At 37.8% G+C, this 22,629-nt stretch overlaps 1 long non-coding RNA gene and 1 other non-coding gene across 11 annotated transcripts; one reads left to right on the top strand and one right to left on the bottom strand.

Moving 5' to 3' along the window:
* Positions 1–1,480: 1,480 nt before the first annotated feature.
* LOC145586238 (uncharacterized) lies at positions 1,481–7,004 on the top strand. 10 transcript variants are annotated; one of them, XR_014100844.1, is made up of 8 exons: positions 1,481–1,853; positions 1,985–2,157; positions 2,713–2,827; positions 3,104–3,278; positions 3,398–3,468; positions 3,937–4,107; positions 4,398–5,647; positions 6,056–7,004. It is a non-coding gene; the product is annotated as an uncharacterized LOC145586238 (long non-coding RNA). The 10 variants fall into 10 exon arrangements; XR_014100841.1 differs by having other exon boundaries at positions 5,975–7,004; XR_014100843.1 differs by having other exon boundaries at positions 4,398–5,660.
* Positions 7,005–15,549: 8,545 nt separating this feature from the next.
* On the bottom strand, positions 15,550–15,656 carry LOC145587116 (small nucleolar RNA R71). Its single transcript, XR_014101148.1, has one exon. It is a non-coding gene; the product is annotated as a small nucleolar RNA R71 (small nucleolar RNA).
* Positions 15,657–22,629: the final 6,973 nt, after the last annotated feature.

The raw sequence follows: 22,629 nt of genomic DNA, 5'->3' as shown, positions 1-22,629 counted from the left end.
TGCTGTTTGTGTTTGGCATTGCTCTGTTGGGATTCCTTCCACTCTCACCCAGATGGAAGTTTCAGAGAAGTCCAAATTGTGTATGTTGGATCCCATCACCCATCCCTTAAAGATTATGAGAGCTCCTTTGTAAGCTGCGGAACCAAGTGACATTAGATTGTCTCTGTCATCCCAAGAGGTACAGAAGAAGAAGAAGAAAAGGTTTTTTGAGTGACTGACTTTTTGAATTACAATGCCTGAATTAGTTTTCTAAAAATTGTCTACCCAATTCTGTAATTGAATCTCACTGAAATTCCTATCATCAAGAACCTTAGCGACTACAACTAGGTTATATTTGTCTACATCTTCAGGGGTATCAAAAGGTTATTTTTGGACCCCTATGCCCATTCGATTGAGGATTCTATGAGAGAACCGGGATGTCATGATAAGCAGAGACAAGGCGAAAATCTGTGGAGAAAGGAGGAAGAAGAAAGTTAAGAATGTCTCTCGTGGGTTTAGAGAGAAGTAAATTAAGAAAATATCTTGTAAACAACTAGTTTTCTTTTGCATCAATAAGTGAAACTCTTCCGTGGCGCATATGAATGAGTAGCGTACATAGCCGATGTAATTCATGTGTTCACTCTTTTGAACCCGCCTATTACTGTAAGACAATGTTAATCTCATTGTTACTTCTTTGGTATACCAACTACCTAGCAATTTCCCCTGAGATGATAACTTTATTCATACCAACGTATGTTTCGTTGGTATATGATTGGAAAACCAACAAGTCATGAAATGATATTTCATGTTCATAATTAATTAAATACAATCTTCTCTGGACCTTCTCTCTTCTTTGATTTGAAAGTGTTTTGCTTTGTCTCTCTTCTCTCAATTTTTGAATTGCCCTATTTGTTTTCTCTCTCTTCCCTTTTAATTTCGAATTGCCTTTTCTATTTTATTATTATTTTTTTATTCTTTAAAATTTGCTCACAACAGACAATTTCAGAACAAGAGGCCCCACCTGTTGGCTTTTTTTTTTAAAAAAAATAAAATAAAAAAACAACTAAAAAGGTGGCTGTGATTACTTTTGTACCCTTAGTTGAGTCCAAAGAATTTCTGTTAAACTATAACCAAAATCCTATATTCAGTCACTTTTATTGGAATATAACATCATTAATCCTCTAAAAAAAAAAAGGCCCCTAGTCGTTACTAGTTTGGAATGATATAATGAAATTATATTTCGGTAATAGTGGTCTAAAATCGGATTTTAGATGTAGTTTAAATATATTGGGTTACTTTTTGTTGTAATCCATATTCATAACCTTTTAAAAGCCAAATTGGTTTGAGAAATTTTTACTTTTTGAGATTTCCTTATGAACAGTGTGCAGACGGTTATACCCTGCTCTTTTTTTTTCCGTTACTAATGAACGTTGTCCTTCCCTTTTTGCCCTTCAAATTTCCTTTGTCCACATCTTTTTTTTTTTTTTTCGTTTTTTCTCGTGAGTTACTCCCTACCACTCATTCTCTGTTTCTCTCTCTTCTCTCACCTCAATCCATACTCATCTCTCTAAAATGATGAATTGCAGTATACCCAGTACTCTCATCCTCTTGTTTTCTCTCTAATTTAATTTTTCCTTCTCATTCTATAATTCAATACGAAGTACTATCAATTTTCCCTCCAAAAAAAAAAAAAAAAAAGTATTATCAATTTAGGGTGTTGGAGATCAAGCTGCTACATTTAGATTTTTCAATGATCCATTTGTCAGCGTCCTTGGTCGGAATATCGCTCATGGATTTCCAGAATTTTAAGGCCAACTCAACGATTCCAAGCCCTTTGATGTAAAATCGAGCAACAAACCCTAAAATTGAAAAATGTAAGTTTCTTTTTTGTTCGATTTCACATTGTCAATATTTTTAATTTAGGGTTTCTTTTTAATTAGTGTTGAGTCAAGGAAAGGGGTAACATTTAAGTTATCTAAAATGGCTTCAACTTGCATTTTCCAAGATAGATAACTTGTGGGGTGTTGAGAAAAAAAATGAAGGGAGTTTGTACATCAAAGGGCTTGGAATCGTGGGATCACGGCCATTGCGGAACAGTTCTCATATGGCCGAGATTATCGCGGTGATGTTGTAGCAGTTCAAGCTGAGAAATTCTTCACTAAGGTCATCGAGAAAGAGGTATTTTCTGATCTACTGGTTCTTTTTAATTCGAATTCTATCAAATTTAATTTTGATTGTTATTAGTAGTGTTGTTTTGCTTGAATTGGGAAGAAAAATGTATGGGCTAATTTGGCTAATTTTTTTCTCTCTACAAATGGGTGTTTTCAGGTAAGCTGGTGTTTTTCTTTTTAAGGACAATTTTTATTGCTTAATTGTTGTATTAATTGAGCCAATTTTGGTTAGTCAAGTCGGGAAAGCTGGTCTTATTTCAACAATTTATTAGACAATTATTTCATGTATTGTTTGGAAAAATTATTGTGGGTTTTGGTTTCAAAAAAAATTATTGTGGGTTTTACTGTTTTAGATAACATTTATATAAGTTTATGATTTGCGGGTTTGACATTTAATTGAAATTTTGGTGACCGAACCATTAAAGCAGCGATGATGAAGTCGGGCTCTCAGTCTTTGAGCTATTGAGGTTGTCGTGTTTATTGTGAGCTAACTAAAGTACTCATTATTATTGTGAATGGTGCTCTTGAATTGCTTTTTAATTCTCTCTCTACTCCATTGAAGGCTTGAAGCACACAGTCTGAATCCTCCATTGATCCAGCTTCTGATAAGCTCTTCTGGCAAGCCGGAGAATAATTTGTTTGCTTTCTGGCCACCGTCAACCTGTTCAACAAAAAAGGTTTATTTACCCCCTTTTTTTTTGAATTTCTAATGTTATCCAATATTTTTACTGCATTTATATTCCTGAATATGATAGGAGCATGAATTTTCAGAATATTAATTTGTTTTAAATATTGTGTGTTGATTTGTGTACAATTAATGCCTTTTGAAATAACAGTTCATGAGTTTTGTTTCCAATTAGGCTGGTATATATTACTATAATGTTGGTCAATAAATTAATTTCGCACTCCTAAATTCCCACCAAACTCGGTTCTGATCTCTCTTATCTGACCAGACCGCACACCACCACAACGCGCGCCAGTCACCGCTGCACATACCTGACCGAGTATACAATTATGTATATGAATTTTGGTTTGCAGGAAGATGACGAGACTTCTCTCATGGCAGGAAGAAGGTTTTAATATCTGGTTGATGAATAACACTTTCTTGTGGATGAACAAGATGTTGATGTATTGTTCTTTGTTCTTTTCTATTGATTTTTGATGTTTTTTCTCAATCTCTCCTGATTTTAACTATTGATTGTATCTTATTTTTTGGTAAAAGATTTTTTTATGATTTGTGGTTTCAGATCAGAAGCAAAATATAAGGGACCATGCCTCACTAATCACTATCGACCTCACCCAAATCGACTAGGACTCTGTAAGATTTTAATTTTAGTTTTTTATTTTTAGTTGTTAAGTTTGTGTAAAAGTTTTATCTTCAATTTCAATAATTGTAATTGATAATTGAATTGAAGTAGTGATGATGAAGTACTAAATTTTGGATGGATTTTGATCTGGAGTTACTATGAAAGATTTATTGTGTTTTGGATACGATTTTTTCTAAGGTTGTGACTCTCTTACTATAATTACCTTTACATTTCAGGTCACTTATATTCCTTCTTATGGGTTCTACTTTAGATTTTTTTTCAAACAATTTGGATAAATTTAGAGTCTTGTTTGCTAATTTGTAAGCCTTTTTGGAATAATATTTGGTAATTTAGAGTAATTACCATTTTTTGTCATTTATAATGCTTGTGCCCATTCTGAGGTTGCCGTCAATGTCAATGGTTAGGGTTTCAAATTCCAGAATTCTAAGCTTCAATAACAGTGTTTCTTCTTGTTATAGCTAATTAGGAGATTCCTTTCTCTGCTTTGTCGGATTTTGGGGCGAAAGAGAGGGAGATTGAGAAGATTATGGAATAGGTAACTGATTTTCCAGCTCGGAGGAGACCAAACACTCCTTTCTGGGTACCTGTTCTCGTAGTTGGGCTGCATCTGCTCTTTAATATTGGAGTAGGTAATTGATTTCCTCTTAATCCTGTAGCTGGTGGTTTTACTAACATCATTTAGCTTAATCTCGCCTTTTAAATCTAGCTTACTGGAAGAACTCATTACTTGCATTACTTAAACTAAGTTACATTCTTTCACTTTTTCCAGCTTCCTTAGTAAGTGAAATTTAAGTTTCTAGATCACACGTTATTAAAATTGCCCATTAGAGTATCAAGTTTCACTTTGTAGGACTGGCTTACGAGTTTTCTTATGCTCATGTTGAAATGCAGGCTAAATCACTTTTCTTTTTACTTGCAGAGTGACACCGAGAAGATATTAGCTGTGTCCATATTCTTTGAGACCATGCCATATAGATTGGATGAGAGCACAGGTTACATAGACTATGATCAGGTACTCTCTTTTTGAGACTCATATGCTCCATGTTACAGGGGAAAAAAAAAAAAAGTTTTAGGCCTATTTGCTGTTGTGTTCCATGCTCTTCTGGTCTCTCTAAGGTAATCTTGCAATTCTTGCTATGAATTATTGTTCTATTTTTGAGTATATGATGGTGTTGATGAAAATAGTTATGTTGCTGGGAAATTCTATGGGATATTGTTTAATTGCTGAAATTGCTTGATTGGTGAAATATGATGCATATGATGGTGTTGATGAAAATGGTTATGTAATTTTGGTTTATTTTGACGGGATTAGAAATGGTTTGTAGTAATTTTGCTGAAATTTTGCAAAAAGAAATGTTGGGTAATCATAGGCTCATCTCTTCTCCATTGAAGCGACTTTTGAGCTTTCTCTAATCCTGCATTGGAGTAATTGAAGCAACATGCTAGGTAATTTATTTTAAATCATCAAATTCCCATTTCAAAATCTAGAGTTTCTTTAATTGAGTCTGTATATTCAATTTTCTATCTCCGAAATATATAATTAAACATAACTTGATGATGGGTATGAAGATAATCTCACTTTCTATACTCTATTCAAAACAAATTTAAAGCATCAACTTTCTTAAGAGGAAAGATCAATTTCTGCTTCATTTGACTGCCCTATCCTAATTTCGCCAATTCCTCAATAAATGACCAAAATTATTGATTCTGAAGTGTCAAATATGTGTGATTTTGTTTGTCTGGCAGAGATTGCCTATCTTCACATGAGTTTTTGGCCGGGTTCATAACACTTTTTTGGGTGTTTTTTTTTTGTATAAAATGAGACCATTTTATCTAGCAAGGGTTACTTTTACATGACTTACTCGTATGGCAATTGCAAGGTGCCTACCTTGCCATTTCAGTTTCCCCTAACTTTGTATTATTTCATGATCCTAGATTTGTTGATCCTTATCAATAATTATCATGTAAATAAAACAGTATGCATATTTGTATATCATAAGCTCTTTTTTTTTTTTGGTAAATATCATAAGCTCATCTATGGTATTTGTTTTGGGGCAATCTATGTAGGCAGCAAATATCAATGCTGATGCTGAAGCCCAAGAATCAATGGTAATGAATATCATCTTTTGAAGAATGAATACCCCAGCCTAGAGTGTGCCAAATATAGTGGTATTATGCTATGGTGCTATTTCTGTCTACTACTCTTTTTGTTATGTTATTATGTTCTTAAACAACATTCTCCTTCTTGCACCCTTTTTACATGGTTGTCTACAAATTCAGAAAATACTTGCTAATATGATATTCACCTGAATTATGTATTAGTTGATCAACTTATTTTTGAGCATTGTGAATCATGCGTTTCATTCTAGACTTTTCCATTGTCTCTTTATTTTTATTTTTTTTTTAGTTAGGGGTTGGATGGACTGGTAGAGAGTCAAAGAAATTGATTGTATTTTCTGAAAATAATTTCTTATTTTATTTCATCCATTTTTGCAGATGCTTATATTTTGTAAAAATAATGTCCACTTTTGGTTTATATTAGTTCTTAAAATTTGATGCTGCAATGTTGTCCCATAGATGAACTTAGATGAGATGTACTGTTTGAATTGAAAGGCCAGGTTGCTAAACATGTACTTGAGGAACTTGCAAAGGTAATTATTTCTAACTTGGGTATCTCTTGTCACCCTTAAGCTTAACTTGGATTCCTCCTTTTTTTTTTAATTTTTTGTCTCTTATAAACTTTTGCATTTATGATCTTAGAGTTACTCTTGAATCTTGATTCTTCCAAGAAAACAAGAACATATGAACTCTAATTCACCTTATCTATTGCATCTCCCTCTATAAGCTTAGGTAATATAACACTTTGTATAAGAACAATATAAGAACATACTTGAATATCAAGGAGTGGCTTTTCCTTTCATCGAATAGTTATCAACAAATATTGATTAGAAAGGCACAAACTATGATTCAGCCTAGCTTTCTATAAATAAAATAAAATTAAAAAAAAAAAAAAAAAAAGGATTTCTTTTAGCATTTTTGGAATAGTGTGACCTTGGTTAAGTATATAATTTATATTGTTAGTCAAAAGATATTATAGCTTAGGTTGCTGCTGTGCATGACTGAAAGTGATTACTTGGTTAATTGGTCTGCTTGCTGCAGGTTTTATAGAGGATCATGAATGGAACGCAAAGATTTGGGTTCCAAAGTAAATTGTGGATTGAGTCTCCTTTGAAGGTGGTTGAGGCAACCACGTATATCAGATATTCGAGTATCGGGCACTGTTGGTGGAGAAATGGTTTCAACTATAATTAGTTTACTAGGGTAATTAGTTTGTTAAACAAGGGTGATGTAGCCTTTTGTTCGATTTTGTAGTTATAACCATTTGTGTGGTAATATGTTCTATTTTTACCTACTCATCTTAAGACCAATGTTGTAAAGGAAAATGTACATGAAAAAAAAATTCAATAGTTAACTTCTCCTAATTTTTTTTTGCAAGGGAATAAATTTACTAAATTTCAAAGAGTTACATTTTCATTAATGTAATCAATTAGTAAGAAGGATAATGCTTTGCAATGAGTTTAATTTTTTAACATTAGTAATAAGGTATTTGCAATTAGTTTAGTTTTTAAAGTTTTAAACAAGTATTATTGGATGCTTTAAAGTGTAATTTGATTTTAATTTTGATCGGGAAATGATTATGGCTTTGATTTTAATCTGATATTTAAAATGTAAGTGTAACCCATTGTGAAAATACTTTTCCTTGGGAAATGATTATGGCTTTTTTATGAAAGGGGGGTAGCCTATAATCAAAGTCATTGGTTTTAGATGAAAGGATAGTCTATCATCCAATGTATGAGTTTTGAGTAAAGATAACCTATTAACCATCAATTTATAAGCTTTGTTCATTCAGTTATGTGTCTTTTATATTTTTGGTAAGAAAAGTGATGAACAAACTATTTTATTAGTGACGTAATTTGTATATGATTTTAAGAATGAGAAATTCTTTAGCTGAGCAAACTATTTAGGAGTGATAATTTATTTAAAGGTGAGGTTTGATTAGGGGTTTTTTTAAGAACTTCGGCTAGGGGTTACTTGAGAGTTTAGTCAAGGGTTACTCAATCAGTGGTTACTTGAGGGGAGGGGTTACTCGGTTAGGGGTTACTCGAGGGATTCAGTTATGGATTACCCGAGAGGTTACTCGATCAGGGATTACTTGAGGGGTTATTCGATATGGAGTAACTTAAGTCGTAACCCCTGACCAAGTAACTTGAGTAACCTCAGCAACTCGAGTAACCCCTGATAGATAAACTCGAGTAACCCCGGCACTTGAGTAATCCCATACCAAGAAACTTGAGTAATCCTTGCTGCACGGTAGAACAGGCTGCATACAAAAATTTGTGATTTTATAAAATAAAGTATAGTTAGTGGGCTATATTTATTTGTTCATAGGAGAGAGAAATAATAAAAAAAAAAACAAAAAATGTAAATGGGGTTGGTAAGAGAGAAATAATAAAATAGTTGTGGACTCTTACCAAAGAAAGTAATGTTGCAATTATTATGAAACGAACTGTGGCAGGGGTTAAATGAGGTATTTTGTTTGGGGTTACCCGAGTTATTCAGTCAGAGGATACTCGAGTTATTCGGTAAGGGGTTACTTGAGGGGTTGGGACAAGGGTTACTCGAAGGGGTTACTTGAGGGGTTCAGACAGGGGTTACTCGAGGGGTTCGCTTGGTCAGGGGTTACTCGAGGGGTTCGCTTGGTCAAGGGTTACTTGAGGGGTTACTCAGTCAAGGGTTACTCGAGGGATTATTCGGTCATGGGTTACTCGAGCTACTCGGTCAGTGGTTACTTGAGTTACTCGGTTAGGGGTTATTTAAGGAGTTAGGCCATGGTTTACTTGAGGGCTCAGTTAGGGGTTACTTGAAGGGTTACTTAATCAGGGGTTACTTGAGGGGGAGGGGTTACTTGAGGGGTTCAGTCATGGATTACTCGAGGGGTTACTCGGTCAGAGGTTACTCGATAACTTGAGTAACCTCAGAAACTCGAGTAACCCCTGACCGAGTAACTTGAGTAACCCCAGCAACTCAAGTAACCCATGACCGAGAAACTCGAGTAATCCCATTCTTAGAAACTCGAGTAACCCTTGCTGCACGGTACAATAGGCAGCATACAAAAATTTGTGATTTTATAATATGAAGTATAGTTGATGGATTATATTTTTTTGTTCGTAGGAGAGAGAAATAATAATAATAAAAAAAAAGTATAAATGAGGTTGGTCAAAGAGAAATAATCAAATAGTTGTGGACTTTTACTAAAGAAAGTACTGTTGCAATTATTATGAAACGAACTGTGGTAGGGGTTAAATGAGTTATTTCGGTAGGGGTTACCTGAGTTATTCAGTCATGGATTACTCGATTTACTCGGTCAATGGTTAGTTGAGGGGTTGAGACAAGGGTTACTCAAGGGGTTCACTCGGTCAAGGGTTATTTGAGGGGTTACTCGATCAGGGTTACTTGAGGGTTTTGGACATGGGTTATTCGAGGGGTTCACTTAGTCAAGGGTTACTTGAGGGGTTACTCGGTCAGGGTACTCGAGTTACTCGGTCAGGGGTTATTTAAGGAGTTTGGTCAGGGGTTATTTGAGGGTTCAGACAAGGGTTACTTGAGGGGTTACTCAATCAGGGTTTACTTGAGGGGGAGGGGTTACTCGATTAGGGGTTACTCGAGGAGTCGAGGGGTTCAATCGTGGATTACTCAGTCAGGGGTTACTTAAGGAGTTACTCGATAAGGAGTAACTCGAGTAACCCCTGACCGAGTAACTTGAGTAACCGCAACAACTCCAGTAACCCCTGACACATAAATAATTAACACTAAGCAAGACAAAGCTCAAATATGTGATCCAATCCAAGCAATAATATTAACTTTTCTAATTTTCTATACTCCATATCAACATAAGTGTCAATGCTTATCAATTGTTTGTGATATAAATAATTGCTAACATATATATATTTCGATATGAAATAAGTATATCTTGCACACTCATTCCAATAATTTATATTCCATACAACTACGAATTCATGAACAAAATAACAAAAACTTTACCAAATAGATTATATTCACTAATAGCTTCTAAATTTAGATTAACAAAATGGTGTTGAATTCAAGCACAAAATAATAATAACTAATCCAAATATATTTATTTAGTACTTCACTAATGACATCCTAATTTGGATTAACAAAACGGTGCGCGGGCAATGCGCGCGTGCACAAAAACTAGTTTGCAAAAAATCTACTTTAATGGTTGTAACCCGTAAAGTGGGTACTTTTAACGGTTGTAATTGACAAATTACTTAGGAGATAATTCATTTCGTGACCTAGATGATCATATCTTTATATTGAAAATCTTTTCCTTAAGGCAATACTCGTAAGAAAGAAAACATTTTGTATATTTTTTTGTTTCCTAAAATAAAACCATAATAATATTCTAAGATATACTTCGTATGTGTAATAATATATCTCCTAAATAGAAATAACATGATCTTTCTTAGTTGGTAAATATTTCCTTTGCTAAAATATGTTAAGGACATAATCCTCAACTTTTGAAAATATGGAACATTTACCGACTAATGAACCTATTTCGATAAACAACCATTAGCATTTTGTATCTTGAACCGGTAGTGTCCTAGTACTAGTTCAACTATTCCTGATTCCTACAACACTTTTTACTTTTAAACTGAAAACATTTCGCCACTTAACTAAACCATTCATACAAACTTAGAACAAGCAGGGCCGGCTATTGGGATGTGCAAACAGCCTAACAGTACATAGCCTTATAATACTTGGGGCCCCAAAATCCTAAATATAGATAAAGTATAAATAATGTTACTTAATGAGCTTATATGTTGAACGACAGGTTTTGTGTTCGATTTCCCTCCCCATATGATACTGCAGTTTTTTTCGGTACCCTGATAATTTTCACCTTTAGCCTTAGTTCATATAGTATTTATTTTGTTTCAAAAAAAGCGTAGTATCTATTTTGTTTTTTTTTTCCCCTTTATACCCTAATTTTTACAATTATTTTAATTTGTTTAATTTTTGTTTATATCTTTTGGATAATTTTCACCTTATTGTTATTTTTTGTTCCCTCTATACCTTTTTTTTTTTAATAGAATCTTAATTTGTTTTATTTCGTTTATATCCTTGATAATTTTCACCTTTTCTTCGTATGTATCATTTTATAATTTCACTTTTTATTTGTATTATTTATTATGAAAAAAAAATGCAAAGTGTTTGTGATACACAAGTAGCAAGCAAAGATTCATATGTAAATTTTTTTTAATAACACGGGACCCCTAAAATGTTTAAGACGATTCTGACAACAACAAGACTAAAAAAAATGGAAGTCTTATTCTAGAGATCTTCATGTTTTTGAGGTCATGAACTTCCTTGGATCAACTCATTAATTTCACCATTAGTTGTCGCTTGTTTTGGTATGATCAATAGTTCCCCCTGTAGTCTTGGTACTTGAAAATCAATAGCCTTCTCGAATAAAAATAATGGTTCAATGTTAACAACTAGCTAAGCATACACTTTTTTTTATTCATCATTAGGATAAAAAGGTTTCTCTCTCTAGGTTGAGAGCGTTCTCTCACAAAGTGAGCTTTAACCCTAAAACTAGAGCTTTTAAACTCCAGGCTTTAGGTTACTAGGGTTTGTAGAAGATCTTCATGTTTAATCTATACTCTGAGTATTTTGTGCTTGGGTGATTAGTGGAACTATTGCGTGTGTCTTCAGAAAGATTGGATAATCTTTTACCTATTAGGGAAAGATTGTTGTTTCTATCTAGAGCAGACTTTTGAGTTCCTCGAGGACATAAAGGAACATACCTAGCTTTTTTTTTCAAGGTTTGAGATATTTATTACTGCAGCACGCTTACTGCATGCATTAAAGAGCTACTACCTAATTTCTCTAGCTTGAAGTTTTCAAGAAGTGCAAATCGATCCATATCCCAACTTCAGAAGGAAGAAGAAGCGTTTGTATTATAAGTTTTGTGCCAAGTGGAGTGCATGCAGAAGGGTTCCATTGATATATAACAGTAGATCTATTATAGCAGTCGGCTCATCAAGCTTCCTTCTTTCTCTTTGCTAAGTACATTAATTTCTTCTCAATATGTAAGATGACAGTCATAAAAATGGCCAGAATCATTCTCCAAGGAGAAATGGGATAGGGCGTACTCCTAATTATAGATCAGGAACACTTATTATTTTCTCCCCAAGATTCTCCTGCTGCAACCATCATTAATTTCAATAGATCTGCTATTGGTATGTTTATGGGAGCATACCCACCACCTGTGGAATACGTACAACATATAGTCAACTCGAGATGGGTTCGCTGGGACCACATCCAAGTGCACAAATCAGGAATATACTTCCTGTTTGAGTGCAGAAACGACCAAGATTTGGAAGGCATTATCAGGTATCACACTGCTTTCTTTAATGGTCAAATAATTAATTTTAGAAGGTACCATGTGTCGTACATTCCCAATCAGATCCGCTTTAATACTACAAGACTATGGGTAAGGGTTTTTGGCTTGCCTTTAGCCATGCTAACACCTGCATGGGCAAACCAAATTTTTCAACATGTGGGTTACATTTGTCAGCTGAAACATACAGGGCCTGGCCTTCCAAACTCCTCACAGTTAAGGGCACAACTCCTAATTGATATCTCCTAACCACCAGTACATGGATGTTACATACCAATCCAAGGTGATAGAGTGGCTTGGGTCTATTTCAGATCTGAAGGGGTGTTTAGATTCCGCAAGATCCGTGGGTGTGTCGGCCACATCACATCAAGATGCCATATGAGCAGGGAAACAACTGCTAGAAGGCTGAGACGTAGGTTGGAAGAAGTGGAAGAGCAAGGTTTGAGAGTCCTCTATGGACCTGGAAATTACCCTTTCTATACGAATTTTATAGAAGGGTTACCAGACACATACAGGTATAGAAACTCGAGTGTTAACCTGAGAATCTATGACGAACCTGAAGATATGCCAATATGGGAACAAAGGCAAATGTGGGAAAGAGACAGGGGATATGTTATGTCTTCAGATAGCAACTCTGAACAATTCTTCTCAGGGAGAACAAACTCACACAAGTAACTATGTTCCGGTTCTCAGGCTTTCTCCTGGTAGACGAATGGGCTTACCAGGGGATCCATATGCCGAGTAATATCCACCAAGATAGAGAAGATCGAAAATTCTAATGGATCAGGAGATGGAATAGGTGACCCAGCCAATGCACTCTACTGCAAACTCGAGTTTCTCTGGTGCTGGATTAATAGATCGAGGTATGCAACCAGCCTCATCTAATTTTATTTTTAGCTATGGTGATAGAGAACAATTTGGGGTTATTGGTTGTATGTTGGGAGCTAGAACAGGGACTCTTACCTGAGAAAGAGGCAACATGCCTTCTGGTAATTGAATTGCTAAGATGAGCAACGAGAGAACCAATCTTTCTTTGGGTCTTAATGTGCAAAATTCTACCTATGAAGTTGGTGAATCTTCTCGAGGAATTAGAGAAACACCAACTACTCTCTTTGAATCATTAGGTATTGTCGATTAGGCAGCCACACCTTTCCAAGAACTGGTTGAGGTGAATCACGGAAGGTCTGGGCTGCTGCAAGATGTTACAGCCCAACGAGCTTCAAGGGAGAGCATGATCGAAACATAAGAAATGCTCTGTTTCTACCACTACACTAATTACTAGAGCTGTCAATTCAGGTAAACATATAGGGTTGGGGTTGGCTAAATATGGGTCAAGTCAACCCGGGTCGAGTCGGGTCAATTTGGGATAATGTCGTAACCTATGCGGGTCAGGTTCGGTTGGGTCATGCTTGAGTTGAGTCACGTCAAGGTCATATATCTTATTAGGTTTGGGTCGAGTTTAGGTCGATTGGGTCAATAACAGGTCGGGTTACATTCGGGTCGGGTGAATGATGTGTTCATTTTATATATATATTTACCCCCGTCCCTTGGTCGTAATTAGTAGTGTTTTTTGGCTCCTACGAGTCACTTTTACTACTAATTTGTGTTTTCCAGTGCTTTGGTAGTTTTGCTTGAGTTTTGTAGGAATTTGCGTACTTGGAGCATTTTCCCGGGTTTTCAAGGAGCATCTACAAGTGTTGGAAGACCGCGACCACGTTCGATAGCCCAAGACCGATCGGAGGTATCAATCGGTGACTAAGGGCTCAGTTTGATGGCACTTGGGCCAAGTTCGGAGGCCCAAAGGTAGAAGCTCGAGGCCCAAAAGCCTCGCCCAAACCACCAGGCTTCGCCCGAAGGCGCGCCCGGCCGGGCGGGGCGAAGCAATGCAAAAGGAAGCCCGCGCCCGGAGACGCGCCCGGCCGGGCGCGAGAAAGCTTCACGAGGGAAAAGGAGGGGCCCGGTCGGGCGAGCCACTGCCCGACCGGGCGCGAGTATTGCTTAGGAGTCGTTACTTTCCGTTCAGCTTTGTTTAGCGATTAGTGCTTGCTTAATGTGATTTTATTAGGCAAGATGAGATACTTCTTTTTCACTTCTCTTACTCTTTTCCTTTCACTTTCTCTCTCTACTTAATATTTTCTCTCTCTAGATTATTCTCTCTTGTTCCTTAACTCCATTATAATTCCGCCGTCTTGGTACGATTTCTCTCTTAATTTATCTCAGTATTTTATTCATTCAATTTCTTCATGTCTTGTTTAATTATTATGTTCTGTTTAGTTTTAATTATGTCTGAGTAGTTTAATTCTAGGGTTTATGGGGTTCCATAATTAATATGAAGGGATAATTTGTTATTATTGATTATTGATGTTGCATGATGACTTCTTATTGAATTGTTTTAATTCTTTGCAATTAGATTATGAATCGAGCAGATGTAATTTGATTGTGAATGTTTAGCAATATTGAATTGATGAATCGAGCAGATGTTAATTTAATATTAAAGGCTATTTTCAATAAGAACTTAGATCTAGTAAATTGCGAGAGCCTGTTAGATCTATGTTGGTTAATAAATTGCGAGAGCCTGTTAATCATGTTATTTGTGCAATGTTAATTATTGATTGTTATGTTTTATCTTGGAACATTAATTATTGGTGAACCTGCGACCCTAGGCCTTCTTATTATCGACTTTCTCTCTAAACTCAATCTTCGTAGTATAATTTCATATTAAAAACAACAATTTGGTTACTTTAATAATTTAGATTATATTAATTAATTAGGAGTAGAAAGACCAGTTTCCCTGTGGATTCGACCCTACTTCCCTATCTACTTTAGTTAGAGGATTTAGGTAATACTTTTGATTAGGTGATACGACTTTAGCCTGTCAAAATTTGGCGCCGTTGCCGGGGAAACGGTTTTATTTTTATTTCTAATTGTTTTTGTAGTCTAGATTATTTTTCTTTTGCCTCAAAGGACATTAGTTCTTTGAGGTAGTTCTAATATCTGTCTTTTTAGTTCTTTGTTTATGCCCAGGTGTTCCAGATCAGGTTACATTCCATTCGATCCTGAGATCGAGCGCTCGTTTCATAGACAAAAGAATTTTTATAGGCAAATCCTGGCAGGTTCTGGGAGTAACGATATTCCTAGAAACCTATTACCTAATTCTAGTGATTCGGAACACTCTTCTGACGCAGAACTAGAAATGGGTACACCACCACCACCTCCACCGCGCAAGCTTAGCGATTATTCGCAGCCATCCCTGACGGATTTTCCACATCTTTCTCCTACACCTGATCTCGAGGGAGTCCAGTTCGAGATCAAGCCCCAGTTCATAACGATGATAGAAAGAAAGCAGTTCAGTGGAGCTAAGGGTGAATATCCTAATCTTCACATTGCAGACTTCTGTCAATATTGCAATACTATTAGGCAGAATGGGGTAACGCAGGACCAAATCAGGGAGATTCTTTTTCCCTTTTCTTTATGTGGAAAAGCTAAATTATGGTTTAATGGTTTGAATAGAGCTGCACTTGGTATTAATAACTGGGAGACTCTTGCTTTAAATTTTTATAATAAATATTACCCTGCAAAGAAAACAGCTTTATTGAGAAGTGCCATTCAGAATTTTGCCCAGGAGACAGATGAAGCATTATATGAAGCTTGGGAAAGATTCAAGGATCTGCAGAGGGAGTGTCCCCACCACAACTTGGCAAAGTGGCAGCTAATTCAAGCTTTTTACAATGGATTAGGAAATGCATCTAGGACAATTTTAGACTCCGTAGCTAGCGGTAGATTTATGAATTTAAATGTTGATGATGCAGGTCAGGTTATTGAAGATATGGCGATCCATAATTCCCAATATGGGAATACTAGAGGTTATGCTAATAAGGGCAAACATCATGTTGATTCAGTAACCCTTATGCAAGCTCAGCTTACTTCTATTTGTCAGAAATTAGATAGCCTTACTACTAACAATCCTAATTCTGTTGCTAATGTTTCTGCTGTTTCTAATAATGCTAATGATGCTTTCTGTGAAAATTGTGGAAGTGTAGGTCATTATGAACAAGATTGCAGGAGTTCAATGGAGCAAGTTAATGCTTTCCAAACTTATAAGCAAAATAACCCATACTCCAATTCCTACAATCCTGGCTACCGGAACCATCCCTACCTATCTTACCGTAGCACTAATGTTCAAAATCCTCCACCTCCACAACAAGCACCCCCTCCACAGCAAAAATATTACCACCCTCATGCTAACCAGAAACCCCCATCACAAGTCCCTACTACATCTTCTGACCTTGCTTTATCAGAAATTAGGGCAATGCTGACTAGTATGCAAAAACATATGGAGAGTAGAGACCAACAGATTGACTCTATTATAGCCCATAATAAAGTCATGGACACCCAAATTGCCCAATTGTCCTCTACCCTTCAGTCTCGTCAGGAGGGAGCTCTACCAGCGCAGGGAATTCAACCTACGGATCATGCGAATGCAATTACCCTAAGGAGTGGTTCACACTACGATGGGCCCCAAATGCCCAAAGAGGATGAACCTGATTTAATTAATATTGCTAATCCTGATTCCGTTGTACCAAGTGCCCCTGCAGGGCTCCAGGGTAAAATTATTGATACTAATATTTCTGATGATTCATTGCAGGGTACAACCTCAGGGAAGGATGCACCCCAGGAGAAGAGTAGGGAAGCACCACCAGTTATCAAGCTACCTTTCCCCAACCGTCACTTGAAGACTAAGTTGGATAAGCAGTTTGGTAAGTTTTTGGAGGTAGTAAAAAATTTGCAGGTAACAGTTCCTTTCACAGAACTTATTACTCAGGTTCCTGCATATGCTAAATTCATGAAAGACATATTGACTAGGAAAAGGGCCTTTAATGAAGTAGAAACTGTAGCATTCACTGAGAAATGTAGTGCACTATTACAAAATAAATCCCCTCCTAAATTAAAGGATCCCGGTAGTTTTTCTATCCCTTGTCATATTGGAAATGTTTTCATTGATAAAGCATTATGTGATCTAGGTGCTTCTGTTAGTGTGATGCCATCGTCTGTATGTGCTAAATTAAATATGGTTGATTTAAAAGTTACTAATATAACTTTGCAAATGACAGATCGTTCTGTTAAATACCCCTTAGGTATTTTAGAGGATGTACCTGTTAGAGTTGGTAAATTTTTTATCCCTGTTGATTTTGTTGTTTTAGACATGGCTGAGGACACGCAAATTCCCATTATATTAGGTAGACCTTTTCTCCATACTGCAGGAGCCATTATTGATATCAAAAATGGTAAACTAACCCTTTCTGTTGGCGATGATAATATCACTTTTAACTTAGGAAAAGTTTTAAAAGGTCCTATGCTTGAAGAAAACTGTTATTTAATTGATGTGCTTGATGTAATGGATGATATTTGTGAGGAGAGCTTACCACAGGTGCTTGCAAGGGACCCCTTGGAGGAAATTCTTTGTGGAAATTTGTCTACAGGTGACATGAGCATATGGAGCAAGGAGGTGGATGACATAGAAAGAGCTCTTGCCACCGAGGAATTTGATGCTAATGATTGTATGAAGGTAGTAAATTTGTTTCAGGAATCAAAACCTGCAGAGGTGAAGAAACCTGAACTAAAACCTCTCCCTTCTTATTTAAAATATGTTTTCCTTGATGAGCAGGAATTGTACCATGTGATCATTAGTACTGCACTGGATGATCCACAAACTTCCCAACTTCTAGAGGTTCTAAGAACCCACAAAAGGGCAATAGGGTACAGTATTGATGATCTCAAGGGTATAAGCCCTGATTTTTGTATGCACAGGATACACTTAGAGGATAACTACAAACCCTGTATTCAACCCCAGAGGAGGTTGAATCCTAATATGCAAGAGGTAGTTAAGAAAGAGGTTATGAAATTACTTGATGCAGGTATTATATATCCTATTTCTGACTCCAAATGGGTAAGTCCTGTACAGGTGGTTCCTAAGAAGGGTGGGATGACTGTGATTAAAAATGATAAAAATGAATTAATTCCCACTAGAACTGTTACAGGGTGGCGTATGTCTATTGACTATCGTAGATTAAATGTTGCAACTAAAAAGGACCATTTCCCTCTCCCCTTTATTGATCAAATGCTTGAGAGGTTAGCTAATCACAAGTTCTTTTTCTATTTGGATGGGTATTCGGGATTTTTCCAAATTCCGATCCACCCTGAAGATCAGGAAAAGACTACATTTACATGCCCTTATGGCACTTTTGCATATCGTAGAATGCCTTTTGGTTTATGTGATGCACCTGCTACTTTTCAACGTTGCATGATGAGCATATTTTCTGATTTCATAGAGTCTATTATGGAAGTCTTTATGGATGATTTTAGTGTTTATGGTTCTTCATTTGATGCATGCTTATCTAACCTTGCTAAAATCTTGAAAAGATGTGAAGAATGCAACTTGGTTTTAAATTGGGAGAAGTGTCACTTTATGGTGACAGAGGGAGTAGTCCTGGGTCACATAGTATCTGATAAGGGCATACAGGTAGACAAAGCTAATATTTCAGTGATTGAGCAATTACCTCCCCCAGTTAATGTTAAGGGAGTTAGGAGTTTCTTGGGTCATGCGGGGTTTTATCGCCGTTTTATCAAAGATTTTTCTAAAATTGCTAAACCACTAACTCAACTTTTGCTTAAGGATGCCCCTTTTGTTTTTACTGACGAGTGTCTTGAGGCTTTTGACAGGATTAAGCAGGCTTTGATATCGGCACCCATCATATGTGCACCCGATTGGAACCTTCCATTCGAGATCATGTGTGATGCAAGTGACTTTGCTCTAGGAGCCGTGCTTGGACAAAGGAAGGATAAAGTTTTGCATGCTATTTATTATGCAAGCAAAACTTTAGATGAGGCCCAAGTTAACTATGCCACCACGGAAAAGGAGTTTCTTGCTGTTATATATGCTTTAGAAAAATTTAGATCATATCTTGTTGGTTCTAAAGTCATTGTTTTTACTGACCATGCAGCTTTGAAATATCTAATAGCTAAGGCGGAATCCAAGCCAAGGCTACTCCGGTGGGTTCTTTTGCTCCAAGACTTCAATATCGAGATAAGAGATAAAAAGGGAGCAGAGAACGTAGTGGCAGACCACTTGTCACGTATCAGGTATGATGAGGGTAAGGATTCTCTTCCTATAGATGATTCGTTCCCTGATGACAACCTGTATGCAGTAGTAGAGAATCACCCTTGGTATGCGGACTTTGCTAATTATTTAGTGGGTGGTACTCTACCTCCTGACTTGTCCTACCAACAGAAAAAAAAAATTCCTTTCTGATGTTAAACATTATTTTTGGGATGATCCTTTTTTGTTTCGTGAGTGTGCAGATGGATTATTTCGCATGTGTGTTCCTGAATGGGAGGTTCACGGCGTCCTTACAAGTTGCCACACTTCACCCTATGGTGGACATCATGGCCCCACTAAAACGGTGGCTAAGATTAACGAGTCAGGCTTCTTTTGGCCTACCATGTTTAAAGATGCTAACACTTTTGTGCAGGCTTGTGACCCTTGCCAGAGGACTGGCAACATTTCGCGGAGGCATGAGATGCCCCAAACTGGGATTCTAGAAGTTGAAATATTTGATGTTTGGGGTATCGATTATATGGGGCCATTCCCATCTTCCAATGGGAATTGTTACATACTTGTAGCCGTAGACTATGTGTCCAAGTGGGTAGAAGCCATAGCCTCACCAACAAATGACTCTAAGGTAGTCATCAAGTTATTCAAGAAGATCATATTTCCCAGGTTTGGTGTTCCACGAGCTATTATTAGTGATGGGGGTACCCACTTCCATGAGAGACAATTGGACAACTTACTTAGGAAGTATGGTGTGTATCATAGAACCGGGCTTAGTTACCATCCCCAAACTAGCGGTCAAGTTGAGGTCTCTAATAGGGAAATCAAGGCGATCTTAGAGAAGGTAGTAGCCAAGTCTATAAAGGATTGGAGTATGAAGCTTGATGACACACTTTGGGCATACCGAACAGCATTTAAGACACCGATTGGTACTTCACCTTATAGACTAGTTTATGGTAAGGCATGTCATCTTCCCGTAGAGTTGGAGTACAAAGCTTTTTGGGCAATCAAGGAGCTTAATATGGATTCTAAGGCCGCGGGTAAGAAGAGACTTCTCCAACTCAATGAATTGGATGAGTTTAGATTGTCAGCATATGATAGTGAAAGGATCTACAAGGAGAAGACTAAGAAGTGGCATGACAAGAGGATCCTACCAAAAGAGTTTGCACCAGGTAATAAGGTTCTTCTCTTTAACTCTAGATTAAAGATTTTTCCAGGAAAGTTGAAATCTAGGTGGTCCGGTCCCTTCACTGTCACAAAGGTGAACAAGTTTGGTTCGGTGGAGTTAGTGAATGACAAGGGTGAAGAGTTCAAGGTAAATGGCCAAAGGTTGAAAGTGTATCATGAAGGTGCTACCATTAGAGATGTGGAGGAGACTCTCTTAACTCCACTTCCAAAATGAGCTCAAAGATGGTAAGAAGGTCGTGCGGGACCTAGATAAACCAGCGCTTTGCGGGAGGCAACCCGTATTTTACTTGCTTTTATTTTTGTTTTTTCTTCCTTTTTTATTATGAGAGGAGAGAGGAGGGAATTTAATGAGTTTTACGAGTTTTTGGTACAGATTAGAGGAAAAGAGTTAGCCAAAATTTGAAGAAAGTCGAGTCGTCCAACTTTACTCTCGGGCCCGACCGGGCGGAGCTTCGCCCGACCGGGCGCGAGAGTTGACGTATACGGACATTTACTTGGCCCGACCGGGCGGAGGAACGCCCGACCGGGCGCGAGAAAAGGAACTCGAAATTGAAGAAAATCGCCCGACCGGGCGGTGAGGCGCCCGATCGGGCGCGAGAGAAGACTCCTGGAAGTAGAAGATCGCCCGATCGGGCGTTGTAGGCGCCCGACCGGGCGCGAGAAAGAGATCAGAAGTTTCATTCAAATTGCCCGATCGGGCGGAGCCTCGCCCGATCGGGCGGAGCCTCGCCCGACCGGGCGCGACCAAGCTGTCTTCTTCTTCTTTCTTTTCTTTCTTCTTCTTTTCTTCTTCTTTCCTTCTTCTTCCATTCTTTTCTCCGCCATTTTCTCTCTCTAAAATTCATATTTTCCTCTAACTTCTCTCTAAGTTCTCTCCTTCATTTCTCACCCAAATCCAAAACTTTTTACATATTTATACTCCTATCTTCATCCTCTACATTCCTATATTAAAAATTTTCATTTTCCACAAAAATTAATTTTCGACCACCACTTCCAATGGCGGCAAAGAGGGCCAGAAACTTGCTCGGGGGTAGTTCAAGCGGGTCATCTCAACAATATGACCCGGCTCTTCAACTTGCTCAATGGCCAACGATCAAGATCGCGACGCCAGAGCAACGGGAAAAGCTTGAGTTACTCTACTGACGCGAGGTAATCCCTTCACGGTGGTTACACCACCCTACTTTAGAAGCTTTAGGTATTTATGGCTTTGTTAGGAGATTTTTAAATGATATTGGTATGCGTAAATTTGTAGATATGCATTATTCGACATACCGTGAATTAACTTGTGAATTCTTATCTTCTCTAGTTATTCAAAGTCATAAAAGTGGTCCGAAATTAATTTTTAGGCTTAATAATAGAAACATCACTCTTTCTTTTGTGGAATTCTGTAAATTGTTTGAATTGGAACCTGATTTGGATAGGCAATGGAATGCTGAGTTTAAAATGGATGATGTTTATTTTGCTTTGACTGGTATTCCACATGTTTCTGCACAACATGCTAGTGCTAGGCCCATCCACCACCCCGTCCCTAAAATGGGCAAAGATTTGCCGGTGTCTGTTTCCTAGGTAGGAACGAACCCCATAACTGTCAGACCAATGAATTAGCAGTAATTGGCAATTATATGTTTGGGTTCGGGAAATTGAACATAGCTCGATATATCATCCACCACCTAGGTAGGCACGCTACGGCCAGCGACCAGGCCACTACCCCCATCTGTCTTGGTGGCATTATCACTAGGATAGCCATCAAGAAGGCCGATTTTGTAGAGAGTGGACCCCACCGCATGACTAACATGGGACCCGACACCTACATTACCTCTAGGTACCTTGAGGAGCTTGGGTGGTTGAGGGTAGACGGGAGCCAGGTCACCCATTGGTGCATTAGGACAGGGACTGAACAACCCTTACCCATTTTTCCTTTGCTCAACCCCGACCTGACCGCCTTTCCCCCAGGGCAAGAGTCTTACACTTATGCCTTGTTAGTTTCTCATGCTATGGGTCAGGATCCACAGCAGGCCCAGGCCCAGCCCCAGCCAGTAGTTGAGCCTATCCCACATCCACCTTCACCACCCCAACAGTCCTATTCCGTCCCTCACGGTGACTCTGACCCAGTTTGGGACTTGCAGAGTATAGGTCAGGCCACAGGTCGCATAGAGCACAACCAGACCGAGATGAGACAGATGCTTGGTTCTGTCGACCATAGGCTAGGTTACCTAGAGCGGAACCAGGGTTGGGGACTCTACCCCATTTATGATGATTATGCTCGTCGGGGCAACATTCCCGACGATGCTGTTTACCCAGACTGGTTCCAGCCACCACCTCAGGGATACGATAGGGATCCCACTGCCCATAGTATTTACACAGACTATTCTT

The sequence above is a fragment of the Chenopodium album genome, chromosome 16 (assembly GCF_948465745.1).
Source record: "Chenopodium album chromosome 16, dcCheAlbu1.1, whole genome shotgun sequence".
NCBI lineage: Eukaryota > Viridiplantae > Streptophyta > Magnoliopsida > Caryophyllales > Amaranthaceae > Chenopodium > Chenopodium album.
The sequence above is the reverse complement of the archived record's forward strand: the minus strand, read 5'-3'. Positions and strand labels throughout refer to the sequence as shown.